We start from the raw sequence: 7,093 nt of genomic DNA on the forward strand, positions 1-7,093 counted from the left end.
TAAAGGGCATCTGCTACCATGTTTTTCTTACCCTTGACATGCTCAATGTCAAAGTCATATGCTTGGATCTTGTTGATCCACTTCTGCTACCTCTCCTGTAGCTACTTCTACTCCAAAAAGAACTTGAGGCTGTTGTGATCAGTCCTCACCCTAAACCTGTTAGGCTGTTACCCACCAGATGCTGGCAGTACTTAGCCAATGCATGCATGATGGCCAGCATCTCCTTGTCGTATATAGAATACAAACTCTCGTGTGGAAGGAGCTTTCGGCTCTCAAAGGCTATAGGGTGACCTCCTTGCATCAACATTGCACCGATCCCCTCTCTCGATGCATCACACTCCAAAACAAAAGGTTGCGTAAAATCTGGCAACGCAAGCACTGGGCAGCTGCTCATAACCTCCTTGAGCTTGTTAAAGGTTCGTTGCGCTGTATCTGACCAACTGAAAGCCCACTTCCTCGTCAAATCTATCAGGGGTGCAACAAGCTATGAGAAACCTTTGACGAACTTCCGGTAGTAAGTACAAATACCAATGAATCCTCGAAGTTTCGTCACATTTTTCAGCTCCGGCCATTCTCTAATGGCCCTGATCTTCTCCTCATGGACCCTCACTCCATCCACCCCTATGATGTGTCCCAGATACAACATCTCCATCAACCCAAACTTGCACTTGGAGAGTTTGGCATAGAACTGCTACTCTTGTAAGATACGCAATACCGTCTCAATGCGCTGGAGATGATCCTCCCATGTCCTACTGTAAATGAGAATGTCATCAAAGAATACCAACACAAACTTCCTCAAGTGACTATGGAAGATGTGATTCATACAGGACTGAAATGTAGCTGGGGCATTGGTTAGCCCAAAAGGCATCACCAAGAAATCAAAGTACCAAAAGTGACACCTGAAGGCGGTCTTGGGAATGTCCTGCTCCCTCACGTGAATCTGATGGTACCCAGATCTCAAATCAACCTTTGAGAAGAAATGTGCCCCTCTCAACTCGTCCATCAACTCATCGATCTTGGGTATGGGGAACCTGTTCTTTAGGGTCTTCTTGTTCAGGGCCCTATAGTCAATGCACATCCTCAATGTCTTCTTCACCAACACCACAAAAGAAGCAAAAGGACTCGTGCTCGGTCGGATATGCCCAAGAGCTAGCAACTCCTGGATAGCCCACTCAAGCTCATCCTGATAGGCCTTTGGGTGCCTATAGGGGGTGGTGATCACTGCCTGGACGCCCTGCTCAAGCTCTATAGTGTGCTCAAACCCCCGATCTAGTGGCTGTCCTGGTGGAATCTCTCCAAACACTATGGAATACCGATCAAGGATGGACTAGATCTCTAGATGTACCGTCTGCTTTGCAGTCCCTGCCTCTGATGTACGCAGCTCCATTGCCCACTCTATGTCTCCCTTCTGGAATACTGCCTCCATCCGATGAGCTGACATAGTTTGAGGTGGATATGTGTGCTGTCCCCGTATCTTCTCATGCCTCCTTGTCTTCTCATCATCCCACTCCATCTCTAGGGTCTTCCAATCCATCGTGACCTTCCCTAGAGTAATAAGCCACTGAACACCCAGTATCATGTTCGTGTCCCGAATATCGACCACAAAAATGTGGTCAGTCAACGTGTAGGTGCCCATCGTCACTAAAAGCTCTGGAACATAACAAGCACACATCCTGATCTGATCTCCTGGGACCAAGACTGAAAACCCATCGAAGCTCTCTGTCTGTATACCTCTCCGCTCAACCATCTGGGCATCGATGAAGTTGTGGGTCGCCCCACTGTCCACCAAAACTGATACTCGCTGGCCACGTACTGTCCCCCGTACACGTAGTGTCAGATACTTGGGAACTCCTCGCAATGCTGCAAGGGCCCCTCTAGTAGGTGTAAAAGATGCACCACCTGTTGCTGGCAGTGGAGGTGGCAAAGGTCCCTGTATGGCATGGCTATCTCCTGCCTCCACATCGTCCTCGTCATCCTCTTCTTCACTGCTCTCAGAGAAGACCCCAATAAAATGTGCTTTTCCAGTAGCACATCTATGTCCCGGTGCTCGCGGCTCCTGACATCTGAAGCATAACTGCTTCTTCTTCAGCTCCCTCCAGGCAGCATCGTCAAGCCGTAATCGTCCTAGATTCCCCTTTGGAGGAGGAATCCTCACATCCTTCCCCTTAGACTGGAAAGTCCATCTCTGGGGGTAAGGTGTTCGGGTCCTAGGTAAGACATCCTGTAAGTCCCGGGTCCTGCTGATAGCGTCCTGGAGTGTGGCCGGTTTAGTGGATTGGACTAAACCTCGAAGTGGCTCTACTAACCCCTCAACATACATATAGACCCTCTCTGTCGTGGATAGGTCTGGCACCATCATGAGACCCTCAAGAAATCTGCAATGTAGGTCTCTGGGCTCCCTGTCTGTTTGAGCCTCATCAGCTCAACAAAATGATGCTCTGGATCCCTCCGATCAAATCACTCCATTAGTCTCTTGGTAAACTCGGCATATGTCGTCACTGTGGAGTGCCCCAGTGTAACCATCCCATGAAACCACCAATCCTGGGCCTCGCCATCCAAATGCAATGTTGCCACCTTGATGCCCTCTGCCTCCGACATCTGGTTAAGCTGGAAATAAATGTCCAGCTTCTCCACCCAAGACTTTGCCAAACTGTTTGATGAGCCATCAAATGTAGGCAAGTGGAATCTACTCACTGCACGGTGGGTGTCACCATCATGGTAATGCCGGTACCCTATGTGATGGTCGCAGGGTCTGCTATCCTGCTGGAGCTAACCAAAATCTCTGAATGAGAGGGCTTCCCTGAACTCCTGCCCATATGCCTGGCACTCTGCAAAATAATTGCCCATATGTCCAGGCTCTGCCTCCCGCTAGGCTATGGCCCCCGTGTCTGCTTCTAAGAAAGTGGGCATGGTAGAGCATGTAGGGGCATGTGAGGCCACCTGCTGCGCAGTATCACGCTGCTCTGGCAAGTGATGGGATGCACCTGATCCCTCACCAATCTAAAAAATTCATGGGCTCTCACACTGTCTGGCCTCTACTACCGTGAATCTCTGCCCCATCACCTCAATCTGCCTCGACAGATCCTGCACTAATTTGAGGAGCATATCTGCAAATCTCTTCCCATCCTCATTAACCATCTGTTCTACGTCCACTACTGGCTCTCTCTGTTCTGCGTCTACCACAGGCTCCACCTGTTCTGCGTCCACTACTGGCTCTCTCTGTTTTGCGTCTACCATAGGCTCCACCTGTTCTGCGTCCACCACAGGAACACAATCTCCCTCCCCGTAGGTATTCTCCAACCTACGTCCAGTGTCTCTGTACCTCCTACATCTGTAACAAATGTAGGGTTTTTCCCCTAGTGTCATAGATTGCTAGCTCCACAGGCTGAGCCAGATCTATGCTCTGATACCACTATAATATTCTTAACCCGGAATATTTCCCAAATCCTAGCAAAAACTCCAACCAAATACGTGAAAACGATATAATAACCCAGAAATGATAAAATAACATTGGAACAACATATAATAATGTAAACTCGAAATATAAGCAAATACACAAGAAATGCAGCGAGAAATGCTAAGCCATTTTATTATACTGAGCAATAAAATGAGTACAAGAGGTGAACAGACAGATGGCACCTCGACTTGCACAAGGCAAGTGAAGAAATATTCTCAGAATAACAAGAATGGCCTCTCTACGTGGGTGCTTCTGCTATGCTACTACTGCTGCTAGGAAACAACTGATGATTTGGGGTTGCTCCCCTCCTCGGAATAAGCTGAAACTTTGGATTCGGGCTCTACTCAAGAAACCAAAAAAAACCCAGAAAGCTCTCCTGGAATAGCCGACCCCTGAAAATCACCCCCCTTGGGGTTCTGCGCAGTTCCTCAAAGCTTTGCGTTGCCACTGAAGGAAACCCATTTAAACCTTGCCTGAAAATCCACCTAAAACCCTGCCAAAAGTCCTCCAATAGATAAGGGTTGGTCCCCTGCTCTATCACCCAGCATAAATCCTCTTGCAAACCCCAATCCAACACCACTACCAGAAAGAACTGCGTCCCTCTCTCAGTGTTGCACAGTCCTCCAGAAAGCTGATGAGACTACTGCTAAAATGTAGATAAACTATTGCTGAAATGCCAATAGAACTACCTTGCCCGAGCAAGCACTCGAAGTCGCCCGAGGCTAAGGGTGATATCTCCGAACGGAGACACTCAATGCACTAAACAGTGCTGTAGACTAGCTAAACAGCCAGCGTGCTTAGAAGTTGAAACGACTAGCTCAAAATGCACATAACTGAATCATCCAAAATGAGGGGGCTCCTCTCTATTTTATAGCCTCTGTCTCTCACAATCCCTAGGCTCACTCCCTCCTGCGTGATTCCCCTCTTGCCATGTGTTCTTCCCTCATGTGTCTGCGTGGGCCCCATTTCTCCATCCCTGTTTATCCCCTTGGCTCTTCCTTAAGTCACAACGTTGTGCTACTAGGAAGTGACTTTTTATTCTTAAAGTGAGTTATGTCCCCCATCCTCACTTTTTTTATTCATAAATAACTATAGAAGGAAAAAATTGGGCAAAATCAAATATTCCAATTAACCATGGCTAATTAGGAATATTACAGTCTCCCCTGGCAAAATGTTGCTTGTACTCAAGCAACTGAAGTGATGGATGCTACAAGATCTTCTCACTCTCCCAAGTGGCATCCTCATTCGGAAAATTCTTCCACCTTACCAAGAATTCCTAGACCGCCCTGCTCCGCAACTGCCTCTCCCTAGTATCAATGATAGCCTCTGGTTGCAATACCAAATGCCCCTTGTCATCCATGGGTGGTAGCTCATCTGTCACTGTCACATGCTACCCCGATGCCTTTTTCAGGCATGATACATGGAAAACGTTATGAATCTTGCTGCCTTGGGGTAGCTCCAACTCATATGCAACCTGTCCAATCCTGTGTATCACCCTGTATGGCCCATAAAAGCGGGGCTTAAGCTTCTCAACCCCCTTCTGTTTTAGTGACGACTATCGGTATGGCTGTAACTATAGGTAGACCATGTCCCCTACCTCAAACTATCTCTCCACCCAACCCCTGTCGGCATATAGCTTCTACTGGTTCTGTGCTGTAGCCATGTTATCCTTGAGAGCTCGAAGAATATCCTAACTCTCTTGGATCCATACCTTGGCTTTGGGAGCCTTGCTATCACCAAACATCACGTCAGCAAAAGATAAATGATGATACCCATATAAAGCATATAATGGTGACATACCAATGGACATGTGATGTGAAGTATTGTAGCAGTACTCCCCTAGATGCAACCACCTCAACCATGCTCACTGCTGCCCACTGACATAGTTACGCAAGTAGCCCTCTATCCACTTGTTAACTATCTCTGTCTGCCCATTCGTCTGTGGGTGATAACTGGTACTTGGTGTCAACTCCATCCCCACCAACTGGAAAAGCTCCTGCCAAAACCCGCCCTTGTCCCTATCATTGACGATGGTCTTAGGAAGACCATGTAGCCTGAAGATCTCTCTAAAGAACAGCTCGGCCATCTGTGCTGATGTATAGTGTGCGGATATGGCAAAAAAGTGTGCGTACTTTGTCAGTCGGTCAACGAAGACAAAGATGCAATCCTTGCCCTGTACCATGGGCAACCCTGTGATGAAGTCCATCGAAATACTCTCCCATTTCCCCTCTGGAATGGGAAGAGGCTGCAATAATCCCACGGGATGGCTCATCTCTCCCTTGTTCCTTTGGCAAACATCACACTCCCGGATGTGTTGGAGTACGTCCTCCTTGAGGCCCTTCCATTAGAACCTCTCCCTAATGGCCCTGTAGGTTCTGGTAAACCCTTGATGTCCTACCAATGGTGAATCATGTGATGCCTGGAGTATCTTCTTCTTGAGCTGAGACCCCTCAGTCAAGAAGATCTGGTCCCTGTAATAGATGATCTCATTGACCACCCTGTACCTGTTATCTGCCACTTTCCCATCCAGAACCTCACATGCAAACCTGTCCTTGGAGTACTCTACTAAGAGTCGAGCCCTCAAGTCTGTATCCAAGCTCATAAGGGACAACGTGGCTAGTCTACGTGAAAGGGCATCTGCTACCACGTTGTTATTACCCTTGACATACTCAATGTCAAAGTCATATGCTTGGATCTTGCTGATCCACTTCTGCTGCCTCTTCTATAGCTACTTCTACTCCAAAAAGAACTTGAGGCTATTGTGATTAGTCCTCACCCTGAACCTGTTACCCACCAGATACTATCGGTACTTAGCCAATGCATGCATGATGGCCAACATCTCCTTATCGTATATAGAATACAACCTCTCATGTGGAAGTAGCTTCCGGCTCTCAAAGGCTATAGGGTGACCTCCCTACATCAACACTGCGCTGATTCCCTCTCTCGATGCATCACACTCCAAAACAAAAGGCTGCATAAAATCTGGCAACACAAGCACTGGGAAGCTACTCATAACCTCCTTGAGCTTGTCAAAGGCTCGCTACGCTATATCTGACTATCTGAAAGCCCCCTTCCTTGTCAAATCTATCAGGGGTGCAACAAGCTATGAGAGACAGGAAGGACGAGAGAGGACTTGAGAGAGAGGAGGAGAGATGGAGAGATAGACAGGAGGAGAGAGAGAGGGTCAAAGAGATGGAGTGAAGAAGAAATACATAGAGAGAGAAAAGTGGAGAGAGAGAGGGAGTGACAAGGGAGAGCTAGAGAGAGTGTGTGCATGTTTGGGGTGAGATAGAGAGACAAAGAAGGAGAGATAGAGGGAGATATAGATATATATGGAAGTGGGGGAGAGGGAAGAATATTTCTTGCACTAGATGCATTTATTTCAATGTAGATGGTGATTTTTAATCCTATTTGTTTGCTTGCATTAGATGCATTCATTTAAGTGTGGATGTTGATTTCTAATTATATTTGATTGCTTGCACTAGATGCATTGATTTCAATGTAGATGTTTATTTCTAATCCTATTTGATTTCTTGCACTAGATGCATTGATTTTAGTGTATAAGTTTTCTAATTCTATTTGATTGCTTGCAATAGATACATTGATTTCAGTGTAGATGTTGATTTCTAATTATAT

The sequence above is a fragment of the Pinus tabuliformis genome, chromosome 1_2 (genome assembly GCF_031772625.1).
Source record: "Pinus tabuliformis cultivar Carrire ecotype Pingquan chromosome 1_2, CPIR1, whole genome shotgun sequence".
NCBI classification, from domain to species: domain Eukaryota; kingdom Viridiplantae; phylum Streptophyta; class Pinopsida; order Pinales; family Pinaceae; genus Pinus; species Pinus tabuliformis.